Genomic DNA, 14,579 nt, shown 5'->3' with positions numbered 1-14,579 from the left:
AACTGGGGTATCAGTTATATGAGGACTACTCAAATATGATGGAGGGTATATAAAACACTACAGTCATTAATGGCACCCAATGTGGGTTTGGTAAAAAAAAAAAAAAATAAATAAATAAAAAATGGAATAACATGTAAAACAATTGATATAAATATTAAATAAAAACCAAACCTTGGGCGCCAATTACATACTTTTGTGTTATGATCGCTTCAAAATAATTTTTCAAGAGTTTTGCCTCAATGGTGGAATGATGGCACCGTTGTGTAGGACTTTACGATAAATAACATTTGTTACTGGAGAGGCTCGAGATACCAATTTACAGGTTATTCTGTAGAAATATTTAATGATAAAGTTTACAAACTGGGAATAACACTCGGTACTTTTGTATGATAGTTGTTCCCAGATGAAGACCAAGATAGTTTTTTAAACAAAAGTTTTGCTCAAGAAATATAAGTTTAGTTGACTTCCTAAACTCGGTCGTAGTCTTTCAAAATAGCCCTGTTTTTGAAGTCTGGCCAAAATAGGCTTGACTTCGCAGGAAAAAACGGAATCATTTGTCCATAACGGATTTAGAAATTAAAGGCTAAATCACAATAAGACTAAACCGTTTATAACAATTTCTGTACAAATGATAATAGCCGCTCTTTGAAACCCCAAAAATTGAATTTCCAGCAACCAAAATTCAATTATTATAATTTCTCGCAACTGGTCACTTTCTCCTCTAATATGCAAAATTAATCAAGCTGTCCCACCCATTTAATGTGCATCAATTTTATTTGAAATACTCGGCATCTTCTATGCATTCTACGCAGCCATAATTAGTTTACATCGCATTTGCCCTACACAGCTCAGAGAGAAGTGCAAGATCAAATGCTTAACTAATCTGTAATATTGCTCTCGATTATTAATTGTTGGCATTTAAGAAAATTTATCGAACAAATTAAGTTTTTTTGGGAGGGGGCAAAATGAAAATTCATTAAATTTTAATTGAACTTCATTACAAGGAATGTCTAAACAGTGTTATAGCCCAAGAGCAAGGCTGGTGTTTTCGTTATTGTGTTTAACATGTCGGTGTGTGTGTGAGTGTGTGTGTAATTTCATCTTAAATGGCTGACCTGAATAGTAATTGAATTTTTATAGGTCCCTCGTTCGGCTAAGACAAGAGTCATATTTCAAAATCATGTCTTGGAATTTTTCATTGAATGGTCCGATGAACGGTCGTACGGTCAAGCGTAAGCGCTGAGCAGACTAAACTTTACTCCGGTATCAGAGTCTGGGTGATGGGTTGCATGTTTTGTTGATATATATTTTAAATTAAGAAATGCTTCTTCGTTTTCGTTCGAGCAAAGTTATGCCAATGTGCCTGGAATAGCGGGGGGAGTGGGGGAGTTGAAATATTTTATTACAAAGAAATTTCTTTCAAAGATTTTCAACGCTTTCATGATAATAAAAAATTAACTCGAGATTTTTATCGACATCTCAATGAATTTGTTGCTGCTGTTGTTGTTTTTTGTTCGGCAACAACTACTAGCAAATGAATGTGTGCCTGCAAATTGGGTCATCAATGTGAAAACTTATTTTCAGTTACCAACCTCTACGGCACCATTGCCACCACCACTCAACAACAACAACAACAACATCAGAAAATGTAATGCATAAAAAACCAATAAATTATAACTGAAAGCAGACAAAAGAAAAAAAAAACGAAAGCATCGAAACCAAAAAAAAAAAACTTTGCATTTTTAAAGTTTAGTTCGCCGATATATGTGTCGAAGGGAAGAACACAGCACGTAACTCCTTAACGACCCTCTAATATCATTGAAAATGGCATTGCGTGTCTGTGGTATCAAAGAGTTCGGGAAAGCTGCAGCAGGAGATGAAGGTAAAAAACGTAAGACACTAAGAGACTGCAACTGGTATGCCATACGTGTCTACATCATACATTTCAGTGGGTACGAGTGGCGCAGTGGAAAATGGGATATGAGGGCCTTTGCTAACCCAGGCAACCAATCTTCAGTTTTATATTTTATGAAATCGAGATTTTCGCCAGGTATGTACCCCTACTTTTCTATTTAAATTTAAATGGTGTGCTACAACTTTTCGCAATTAGATCCTTGAAAATAACCGCATTTATAAATCGTATCTTGGATGGTTCAGAAGGTATCATCTGGTTGTCACTCAAAATTTCCTAATAATAATGTTTAAGTCGATAATTTCCAAATATAACCATCATTTGAAACCCGCCCCATAAAGAGAGCCTCCCTTGATGAGGCCTTCATTTTCACTTCATTATAAGAAATGTATGCGTAATAGAGTATACAAATGTTCATTTGTCCATGGATAACTGGATGCATACGTGTGTCGTATCGCTGCAATACCTCGTAATCAGTTGGTAAACATTTTGCTGCAGTTCGATGGTGTGTTGCACAAGAAGCATCTCCTGTAAACAGGCATCGTAATGAGTTGCACAGACTTAGAGTGGGGGGAGGGGAGCAGAAGTGTCTGGCTGGTGGCGGCTCATGGAACGTTTGACGTAGTGACGGTTATTTTGACTCGTTTTTTTCATATTGATGTCGTTAACGATGCACAAAACAATTTATAACGCACAAAATGAGGCTCCAAAAAGGAAGCAGGCAACAAGGAGACAAACTCGTACAAAACGTGCCACTTGCACCATATACGAAGCAACAACAACAAAAACATCGAAAAGCGCATATATGGAGAACACTCAACACGAATCGTAATAACAGTACATATTTTCTTCGAACGTTTTTTGTTTTGTATTTTCGCAGTTTTTTTGCAGCTCCCCAATTCGCATGCGCATGCTTATCGACATCGTCAACACATCATTTTTAGATCACATTTATGAATGTACAGCAAGAAATGATCAAGCAGAAGTGTGATGCTCTTGGTGCTACAAGGAGATCGGTATTTGGGTTGGAGGGAATTGGTTAGAGGTAAGACATTCTTAAAATAGGTTTAAAGTCGAATATTTTTACTTGTCTAACAAAGAAACTTACCTTTTAATACCCTCAGATTATGAGCACAGCTATATCAAATATGGTCAAAATCTGTCTTATCCAGAGGGAGTATTCCATTTGGTCCAAACTCGTCACATTTTAATATTTATAACAAACTAAGGACGTGATCCATTGTTGGTAATATCTAGAAAATGAATGTTAACGAACTTCGAATGTCTGATTTCTTTTACAAAGTTTAGATCGATCTCGAAAAATAATAACTCTCAATAACTTTGAATGTAGTCTCCGATTTTCTTAAAACTTTAAGCATATTAAGTCATATTTTGTCAACAGAAGATTAATGAAGAGTGATAAACACATATTTACAATAACGAGCAAAAGTTTGGAAAATTATCAGAAACATCAAAAATTCATTTTTTGGATCATTCACCCATAACCCTATTTCTCCATAGATTCATACATACCTTATTTGATCACGTATGGAATCATTCTTTCCTGAAGAATTTTCCCTGATAAACCAGCCATAAACGAAAAAATTATAAACAAGCCATAGGTGGCTCAAAATATGGAGAGAGAGAGAGAGAGAGATAGTGGAGAGTAATATTTCTTGTTAAACAACGGCTGACATAAGCTGGCAGAAATGGCTTGGTTTGTTTTTACTGGTTGACACCATTGAAATATATCAGATCTGCTAAATAATGGGAGGTACTTCACCAGTCCAATTTCTCTTAGTTTTTTTGTAAATCACCAATTGTCCTTATAAGCTTTATTAGCAATTTTAGACAATATTTATTTTTAAAACCCAAAGAAAAACATCATTTTATTCTCCGTAAATTAAGTATTTTATTTTGCTCAAGTCTGATATATTCACCCGTATTCCCCATTTATTCGCCTTTGTCGTAACTTAGTCAAGGATAGACTCTCTTACCACTACCGATGCAAGAAAAAAAAACACTTTGAGCAACACTGCCATAAATCCTCAAAGGATTCCCTCATGAGAACGTTTTTCTCTCAGTGTGTCAATTCATTTTTTTGAGTGTTGTCTTTAATAAAAGCATTGCCACAAAAAGTGGAGCAACAACAATGACGACGGCAGCAGCAGCAGCATTTGGTTACATAAACATCAACAATTCCATCTCGGGCAAGAAGACATGCAAGCTAAGTATATCTGGCTCGCTGGCTGGCTGCTTGGCATTTGTACAGGTTAATCAGCAAAAAAACATATTTATTTAGTGCGTAGTGACATGCAATTTTCGCTTAGGTTTTGAGTTCTTCGTTTTAAGCGTTTTTTTTCTTTTTTGCAACAAAAAGGCCAAAAACCTAAAAACGGCAACTCAACTAAAAGTGCAACCACAAAGAACAACAAAACCAAATGCTCTCTGCAATCCAACACAATGCAATGCAAATATTGACGTTTGCTTTTTTTTGCTGTTGTTGGGGTAGACTTTCGCCAAAATCGAAGTCAAACAACCGCCAATCAAAAATCCATTTGTGAGTCACACACACAAACAGCACGAACATCAACTGAGGAAAAAAAGCGCAGACCAACCACTGGCCAATGCCAGCCAACCCAAACTGCAAAACATTTCCTCAACCATCAGCAGAAATACTCGTCTTCGTCTTGGCAAATGGAAGATTTCATTTCAGAGTTTTGTTTTTTAACCCATATAATTGTCATTGTTGCAAACCGAACTGTACATCCAAATCAGAATCGATAATTTTTTAAGTGGTAAAAGTTCAAGGGAATTATGATTGCTCATAAAACATGGGTTGCGGGACTGGGGTACCGTTGGATTAGCACTGCCTTGGCTATTTGGCCGCGGCCTATAGTGAAGGGCTCCGGCAAAATGGCAGTCATCACCGCGATATGAATGAGAACGCCAGCTCATGACAAGCTAGCAGCCGTTCATCAATTGCAAATGAGGCCAAGATTTTTGTCAGATTGCAGTTGGAATCCAGTGATACCCGGCATGGGATAATGGGAGCACGTTCTATGGCCGAGTGGATGGTGTGACTGGTTATTTGTATTTTCACAACTCGTTTGCAGACTTTCATATGCCAATCGTGTGTCTTTCGTTGGCTCTTTAACGGCTTTTAAATTTCATATTTTTACTTGCCCGGCCAGGAAAGCTTTTCAATTGTCAAATTGATCAAAGCGTTTAAATGACATGGCGAAATGACTTGCAAGATGTTATGAAATGTTTCAAAGGAATTTCATTTGAGTTTGTTTTATGATGTCCTGTGGCTGACAGTTTGAGATTGATTGGCTGTGGAAGTTTGCTAAACGCCGTAAGGCCCTTCGATTTTAAATTTGTTGTAAGTTAAAATTGAGGACATTTTAATTACATGATAGCTTACCAACTAACATAAAAAGGATTTCGTCCTTTATCTATGGGCATACAAGGACTAAATATTTTGGTACAAAGAAGGCAGTAGGGGGAGGTTTAAACAGGACAATAGGTGTTTTCCATAAGGTAACATATATCGTTTATAGCGGTATCGAGATCTCCTTCAAATCATTTTTTTTAATTTCAAACAAATGCTATAGTCTCCAGGCTTCGTTCAGCTAGAAAAAATCTATGGTATCAGAAAATATGACTACTTTAAAACGCCTATATACAGGGTTTCTCTTTTTAGCTCAATTTTCATTATCTGCTGAGTATTTCTTATAATTATTTTTATGTTACACTGTGTAAAGGGACACCATCCTCCCGCTGGTACCTGGTACATTTTTTTCCAATAGATCGAGGTTCCACCAAAAAAGCAAACTTCATTGTCACGATCACTGCGAATCTTCTTTTGCACCAAAGTACCAAAAGTACAACAGCAACAACAAACAAAAAAGGAAGTATTCGTCAGATACGTTTTGCCAGAATATTCTGCAGCAAAAGAAGAATTTGCATTGCGAAAGGAAACTGTGATGACATCAACGTTTAACAATAAACATGAAAATGTCAAGACTGACATTCTGTTGTCGGGTTTTTTGTCGGATTTGTTCATTGTGGTTGTTGTTTTTGCCATTGTTCCTGTTGGTAGCTTTTTTGTCGATTTGATTTGCCAGTGAGTGACTGGAGGAGCTACTACCGTCAAAATGGTAGACAGTGGAAGACATACGAGGCCACTAGCTTGATGTACGACATTGTTGTTAAGCAAATGAATGCCTGTTTGTCGGCCATTCCGTGAACCCTCTCCGCCGATTTGGGGGGGGGGGTTTGATCAATGCCCCGGTTGGTAGTCAGCCGATCGATCAATAGCTGGGTTTTGGTTAAATAAACGTTTGTTGTTGCTTCTGTTGTTGGCTGGATTTAAAAATAACAACAACAGCAACAACTGCCCTGGCTTTGAACGGATATGCAAATCGATTGCAATTTACGAAATTATGCAAACCGAAATCACAAAAGCATACCAAACACCAGCAACAATGCCGAACACAACGAACCGAAGATGAGGATCATGGATGGTGGACTCGGATCAAGCAGTTCGTTATTGCTGCCGGTGCTGAGATTTAAAATAATGATGTTTTTCATACTGTTGTTGTTGTTGTCCTTGTTGTTGTCGCCGTCTGTCGTGGCAACACACAATGGTCTCAAATCAAAAAGCGTAACAAATAAATCCTAAAATTCTTTGCTTCGATTTTATTTCGGTTTGGGAAACATTCGTTAATTCAGCCATAGCTACAAATAAAACCGAACAAGAGTTCTCAAAAAAAAAAAAAAAAAAAAAAAAAACTGATTGTTATCGCTCCGTGGCACAATTTTACTGACAAGACCACTCATAGAACAACTGAGAATTGCGAATTGCAAAAAGCGAGAATTGCTTAACCGTTAAATGCTGTTCGGCGTTCGGTGTTTGTTTTAGGATTTCGAATTGACTTTTGTCTTTGTCTTTGTCGCTGGCGTTGGTGTTGCTGTTGTTGTTTTTGTACTTGGTGGCGGTAACTTGTGGTACTAACGGAACGGAAATCCACAACCTTTTTGAGTAGTTATATCCAGTGGAATATGTGGCAGTCATATGATAATGACAATGGTGGGCTGTGTGGGGGGTGGGATGGGAGGTCGGCTGATTGTCTTGCCATGTTGGCCGTTGGGTAATCCAAATCAGTTGAAATGTTTGTTTGCTGGGATTTGTTATTGTTGTTGTTATTTTTCTATTCAGTCCGTCAGTCAGCCAGCCAGCCAGTCTGCATGTGATCGTTTTAGCTTAGCTGTGAACAATTGTTGAAATTGTGTTGCAGTGTTAAAACGTATGTTGTTGCTTTTATTGTAGTTGTTGCTGCTGCGTTTTTTTTTTTTTTTTTTTGGTTCGAAACAAATATTTCACCCGCTGTTTTTGGTGATGTTGTTACTTTTGTTTCTTGGATTCTGTTTTGGCTGCCAGTGTTTTTCTTATTTATGCTGCCGTTGACGGCCGGCTCTATGGCTGTTGTTCTTGTCGCTGATAGTGACTGACGATTATTTGTTTTATTACAGCAGCATATAGTTTTGTTGTTGTTGTGTGTTTCTATAAATATGTTGCAACATATTATAAGCGATCAAAGCGAAACCAAGGCACCCAACAACAGCGTTCACCAAATCAGAACAACATTACGGTGGCTTATGGCAAGCGGTGTTTTTACAGCTCCCGCTGCTGACGGGGTAGAAAAAAGCGGTTATTGCTAGGGTTCACCATTATCCGGTTTAGTTGTGAGAATTTTTTTTTTTGAGAGTATATATAATTTGATAGAGGCAGAATTTGCTTGGTGAAGTAGTCATTTTAGACCCTATACCTCTTTTAACGGATTGTGTTTGTGATAGTTCCAATCATGATCTGTTCGTTATTCTGCCTACCTGATTGGTGTGAAGGGAGTTTTCGATGGGAATGGTACTAAAAATAGAATGGGTCGTATTGAAAAAAAAAATGCATTGTATAGACCAAGAATTCTCAAATCGGGGCTAATAGGGTGTAGAATAAGGCTTTTTTTTGGAAAGTTGAACTGTATGTGTAGAAGTGTACTACATTTGGTACCATTTTGTTACGTTCACTTATTTTATGATTCCTTCAATCCTATTTTATACTTTATTTCATTTTAGACGAAATTCCTTTGGAATTCCGATTGTACTAAAAGTACTCTGTACTAAAAGTTACTGAAAATGAAATGAATTGTGTTGGGCATAAGCTAGAATCCCGAAAATTTGGAATGGTCGCTGATGAGGTGTAGGTGATTTACCGAAGGATTTTTTTTTTGAAAATTAAAATTATAAGTGTACTATATATATGAAATTTGTACCATTTGGCATTAGGTGAGCGGATTAAGCTGTAATCTTGACTTTTCCACAAGATCTGAGATTGGGAAGTAGAGTTTTTTATGGAGATAATTTTGGAAATTTATACTTAGTGTAAGAACTGTAGTACAATTAGTACTACACTTCGAACAATTTAATTTAAGGAGCACGGATGGAGTTAGAAATTTGATATGTTGGTATTTAGGTCACTGCTAGTGAGTTAGATTGGAATAAAGAGGTGATGAAAATGCGTACTACGAGCATACGAAAGAAAAAGTTCTGTATCGTACTGAATTTGATAAAAAGTGTAGGATTAGAACTGCACTTATGACGACCGATGTGAGTTAGTTTTAGGAAATTCATGGTATATAGTGTACGAAAATTACTAAATGGTACTAAATTTGGTATCCGAATATAATGTAAAAAAGAGCTAGAATTATGAATATTTGTATTAAGATCACTCTGAGTGTGTAGCGTTTAGATATTGAAAGAAGTTCTTTATACAGTACTAAATAGTACCTAAATTCATTATATAGTGTAATTCATTATAAAGAGCGTGAATTGTTAATCTTTGTGCTGTGAGAGTGATGTACCTGGATAAGGAGGTGGGTTGGGATGCCTTAATAAATTTACAATTCCCTAACGAAGTTGTGGGCATTTCTCTGAACCAAATGCTCCTCTCCATAAATGTAGTAAAAAAACAGTACAATATACCATGTCCATGTTGCAGAAATAATGAGTTTGAAGAGAATCGGTTACTTGTTTTACCCTCCCCTTAGGATTTCCAATTGCCAAAACTGTGTATTTTTTTAAATTTTACGTTGTACTAGTTTTAAACTATATTACCCCCTTTTTAAGTCTTACGTGATATACATGATATTTTTTACAAAATTTAGACTCCTTGCGTAGGAGCAATATCGGATGTCGTAATCACGACATCTACACGACACTAGAGGGCGACATTTGTTAATCACATTCGTCCATTGTCGCCTTGATAATTATTCGAATAACTAGACATAAACCTCCAAAATCCGAATCCACAACAAAAATCTTCATCATCACTGAGTGTCTCAATATTTTAGCAAAGATCAGCAGACATTTATGCTTTGTTTTCCCGCGAATAGTCGTTTCAATTGCAATGCAATCATTTCGCATACACCCGCTAACTCGTTAACTAGATTGCTTGCTAGCTGGCCTCACTAGCAGCCAGGCAGAAAGGCTGCCAGCGAATAGTGTCTCAACACGGCTTGGTGACTGGCTGCCTGGCTGGTTGGCTCATTCATTCACCTACCAAGTTACGGGCAAAGCGTGTGGCAGTTGGTCGTTGTCGATCTGCGGCAGTGAGCTATGATTTGCTATGGATCTCACCGTGGATAGTTGGAATAACAAATAACAATTGTTGTCGGCTATGACGATGACGATGTTCGGCAATGGTGGCAATACTGCGGCTGCTGAGATCTTTCATGAATAAGCCCAAGGACAGCAACTTCATGTCGACGCAACCAAAAAAGATTTATGTACGATTTGTTTACATCTCTCAACAAAATGTTAAGATTTCTGCATTGTTTCTGCCACAAATGAACGCCACAAGAATTGTGGAAAAAAGCCAAACAGAAAATCGAATAACCGGCCATAAAACTCTCAAGACAGACGTTTTTTTTTCATGTTGTGCCACACTCTAAAGAACAATTAAAAGAAAATCTAAAATTGGATTTGCAAACAAACTAATGGATCTATTTCTTTATCATCATCACACAGGCCAGCAGGAGGAACCAGAAAAATCGTTACCACAAAGCGGACAAAGCGGCGAGGGCAGAGAAGAAGGACCAAACTGAAAAAGGGTTTCCATGCCGGAGCAAAAAGGGCGAATGTTTGCCAATCAAATTAACAAATCATTAGTTCGTTCGTATAGATTCTTCGGACAAGATTCGAATGTGTTTTGCATATTTTTCCTTTTTCCATTATACATTTTCATTTTCGATTTTCTTTTTGCTGTTGCTGCTGTTGTTCATTTGCTTCTTGGTGGTTTTCACATGGAGATACTGACTGACTGCCTGCATGGCTGGCTGGCTGTTTGTTTGGCATTTGTCGTTGATTGGGTTTTTTGGTTTGATTTGGTTGTTGCTGTTGTTGTAGAGGCGAGTGTATCGTGTTACTGCTGCTATGTTGCAGCAATATTTTGTTGCTAGTATTGTTGTTGTTGTTGTTGTTGCTGCTGTCATGTTTTTGTTTGTGGGGTGTTTGGCCTGTTGGAGCAACATGGCCCGGTGTACGGTGTTTGGTGTCGGCTGATGATGATGATGTTATCTAAAGCTTTTTGATGTGTTTCTATTTTGTAGCTGTTAATCACACTTTTGAAATGGTCGGTTGGTCGTTCGGTCGGGTGGTTGGTTGGTTGGTTTGCTTGTCTTTCCATTCATCTACTTGTAAATCAACTGGGAGTGCTGCATGGATTGAAATTGCACAAAGGCGTGGGTGAAGAATTTCGATAGAATTGGAAATCTTGGCTAATAGAAGTGAAGTTATGGTGGGACACAGTAGCTGCAATTGAAGAATGTGAGCGTTTGCCCGGCCATTGGCTAATAAGCTGGATGGTATGGAATTCGTCTACAAATGAAGTTGGGAATTAATTTTTGCCAGACTTTACCATGTGAACAGGGGTATATGAAGTTTTAAATTCGATAGCTTGATTTGAGTTAAAAAATAAATTCAGAAAATAATTTGATGTCAAGAAAAGTTATTTCAAAACTTCAGTTGCCTTGTAGACTGGTCTCCAATTTTGAACTTCCTCCAATTCCATTGTTGTACCATTTATTCTTAAATCATTTGCACTTCCAGCCAAATGAACTAGACCCACGTAAATCGGAACACACTCACATTGACATCCACACTCGGCCGCCTAATCACCCACCATCTCGACATTCACAGTCATGTAATGATGCATGCGGATCACATGGCCGTATGGGAGGACGGATGAACTTCTATTGCTTGCGGTTGATTGCAATTGACAAAGTGCAAAATGTAAGCCTGCACAACTCATCAACGCCGCACTCACTCAAATGTAAAGGCAAACATCAATCCAATGATGCAGATGCGGATGACTATGCCGATGCCGATGTCGATGCCGGTGATGATGACGATGATGACTCCAATATTCCAATGATCGGATCATGGTTGTGGTTTGACATTTGTTAAGCAATTTAATCATTGCCTCTCTGCTCATCCTCCTCCACCTCCTCTGGTCGCGTTGTGCAAATTGTACTGCTGCACTGCAATTGAGTGTTAAGTGCAAAACAAATTTAAAATGGTGGCAGCAAACACATTTGAGGTGTTGCCGCTACAACGAAGGCTTCGGATATTGGCTGGTTGGCTGTCCTGCTGCCTTCGAGTTCATATGCTGATGTACGGATTCATTCAGACGGCAATGATTGGCGTTGGTGTAGCCGCCAAAGATTCACAAGATTACTGGGGGCAGCTGTTGGTGGTTATTGTTTATGGAAAATTGTTCATAACCAAAATAATTCAATTAATTCGAGCCAATGCAGATCCGAACAGAGGAAAAAAATGTAGTTTGTGGTTTTTAAGCAAATAAGCAAAAGAAAACGATAAATAATTTGTTCATCTACTCGTAAAACACGTGGTAACGCCTTCCGACAACATTCAAACCGCTGACTGGAGAGAGAACGAGAGAGGAGGGGAAAAAAAAGAAACAATCATACTCGTCTTTGTTGTTTTGTTCCAAAAAATGTTAATTTATTTGGTTGAGGGGAAGACGAGAAAAAAAAAACGTCGAAAAACAAACTAACTACCGGCGACCCTAACGACCCATAATTATAGGTTAGACCGTAGTCGAGTGGAGGCATATGAAACGAGAACAAATAATCACCAAAAGGCTTTATTTCCAATCCATTATATTTCCTAGGCAGTGGCTCTGATCTACTACCTCAGCGACTACCAGTAATAATGGCTGGGTCAGCCGATATGTTTCGGTGTTGCTGTTGTTGCTGTGGTTGATGTTATAACTCGCATTTGAACTTTATTTGGGTTGTAGTTTTTTTTTTTGGAATTTCTTTTGATGTGCTGGTGTTTCTTTCCTCCGACAGCTAGTCTTCCGTTGCCAGTGACGGCTAACGAACTTATGGCCACAGTTCAGAGAGTCAGAAAAACATTCATTAACCATTGAATTGGAAAATTTATTTGAAATCTCATTTAGACTTTTTGAGGGACGGCAAACTATTACTGTTCTAGTTATAGAACAATATATTCCGGAGCAATCACTTTCTAATTAGATTAACTTTAGAAGAGCATTTTCACTTGGAAATCTCGACAGGTGATAGTCGGAGAACACAGCTAGGACAAAGGGGGAACACTCCAATGCTAGTCATTTAAGAAATAAGAAATAGGATTTATGTATTTTAGGAGGGTAACATACTGTACTTATTTGGGGTACCTTTAGCCCTGATCTTCTATTTATAGAAAAAATCTTCAGTCTTTGAATTCATTATGAATAATTTTATGGTTGCCTCTTATACTGTGAAAGTATTGTAGATGGCTTTCTCTTTTATATAATTTTTCGTAGACATCACTACTTGGCATCTTATCTGCTTTGAAGGAAGGTCTTCTCTAGAAATTTCTATTTCAAATGACTTCTGCAATCATATATTCTATTGTAGATGTCTTTGTCGGTCGATATATGCAGTTATGATGACGTAGAACCGAGCCGCTGTTGTCAGTCAGTGCTAGGGAAATTTTTACATATTTGTAAATTTTTACACATTTTCCGGACATTTTATTTGGGGAAGCTTTGTCAATCTCTTGAGCCCCCGAACGGGTTTCTGACAGCTTGTGGTGATCTAATCATCACTCATATATTAGTGGATCTAGTGGAAATCTTCCCTTCTCATTTACTCCATTGCATTTTAATTGACAAAGAAGCTCTCTCTCAGAGCCAATTTAATAATTCTATCCTTAACCGATTTTGCCATTTACTACGGGTATACAACAAAAATATTATCCGTATAAACATGATGTCCTATAAATAATGACGACTTTATTTTTCCAGTTCTTTATATCCTCCATCAGGGATTATAACTATGTCATTCTCCTCGAAATACTCACATCAGACCCAATATAACGGTACCTCTCGGTATGTTGATGATTTTAGCGATATTTTTTAACGGAATTTTTTCAAATTTCGTAGTTGAAGTTCGTAATGGGTATGACAAAAAAGTGTCAGTGCATATCCACGTCTTCGCTCCAATATAACGATACCTCACCTTATTGGGGGTTTTGATTTCGAATTTCTTGTTTAATGTTCTTAATAGGTACTACAGCCTATGACAAAAAATTAAATATGAAGGAACACGTCTTCGTATAGTCCTCATATATCTCTTGAAAGGTATTTTTCTACGGATTTTTTTTGAAAAATTTCAAGTTCCTGCAAAATGGTGGAGTGTATTAAAATTTGGGCCCGGCCGAACTTGTTATTCTTTAAGAGTTCGATTTTCTTCCTATTTCCATATTTTGAGGCTTATCTGTAACTTCTCTTGATTAAGTAACTTGGCTTATCTGTTTAGATTGTCGGCTACCTGACTATTGTTCTATTCTGACATTTCAAGAACATGGTGTAAAATTACAATTTACTTCAAACATACACACATATGTATGTATGCATTTCACTATCTACTCGTAATTATTTCTCTTCTGTTTACACGGGATCCGATTGTTGTTCTTGTTATTTTTTGTGCCGCTGCGACCGGAACTTATACGTGTAGAATTATTCAGGTGATGCGTTAAATATGCTGCCAGCATTTCCGTGGTCGCTGATGTTTTTTTTTTATTATTAGCCCCTATAGGCTAAAACAGACAACGCCAACAACAAAAACAACGACCAGGGTAATTACCAAAAACTGTAGACGGTTGTTCTTGTTCTTGTTTTTGTTTCTTTCCTTGTGCTCCAAGAACAACCCAAAAGGATACGCTTAAATGCATTACTGTAACATGTGCATGGCAAGGCGCGGCAGCCTGGTGCGCACGCATTGCTGTTGTTGGTGGTGTTGTAGCTGTTGTTGTCATGCATCTGCAGCGACAACGAGTGATTCAATTTAATGTTGCTGTACCCACCATTCGATGTGTGTGCTGGCTGGCTGGCTGGCCGGCCGGCCAGCTATCGACTGTGTCATGTTGGCCATGAATGAGGAAAATCGTGGCAGCCGAGCGTATGTGAGTGTCAGTCAGTCAGTACATTGCGCGTTTGGACATGTTTAAGCGTATAATTTGGCTGTCATTGGCTAATTAGCTGCGTATATGCGTCGACGATAACTACTGGTTTAGCTGG

The sequence above is a fragment of the Musca domestica genome, unplaced genomic scaffold (assembly GCF_030504385.1).
Source record: "Musca domestica strain aabys unplaced genomic scaffold, Musca_domestica.polishedcontigs.V.1.1 27, whole genome shotgun sequence".
Taxonomy (NCBI): domain Eukaryota; kingdom Metazoa; phylum Arthropoda; class Insecta; order Diptera; family Muscidae; genus Musca; species Musca domestica.
Note: the sequence above shows the minus strand (reverse complement) of the source record.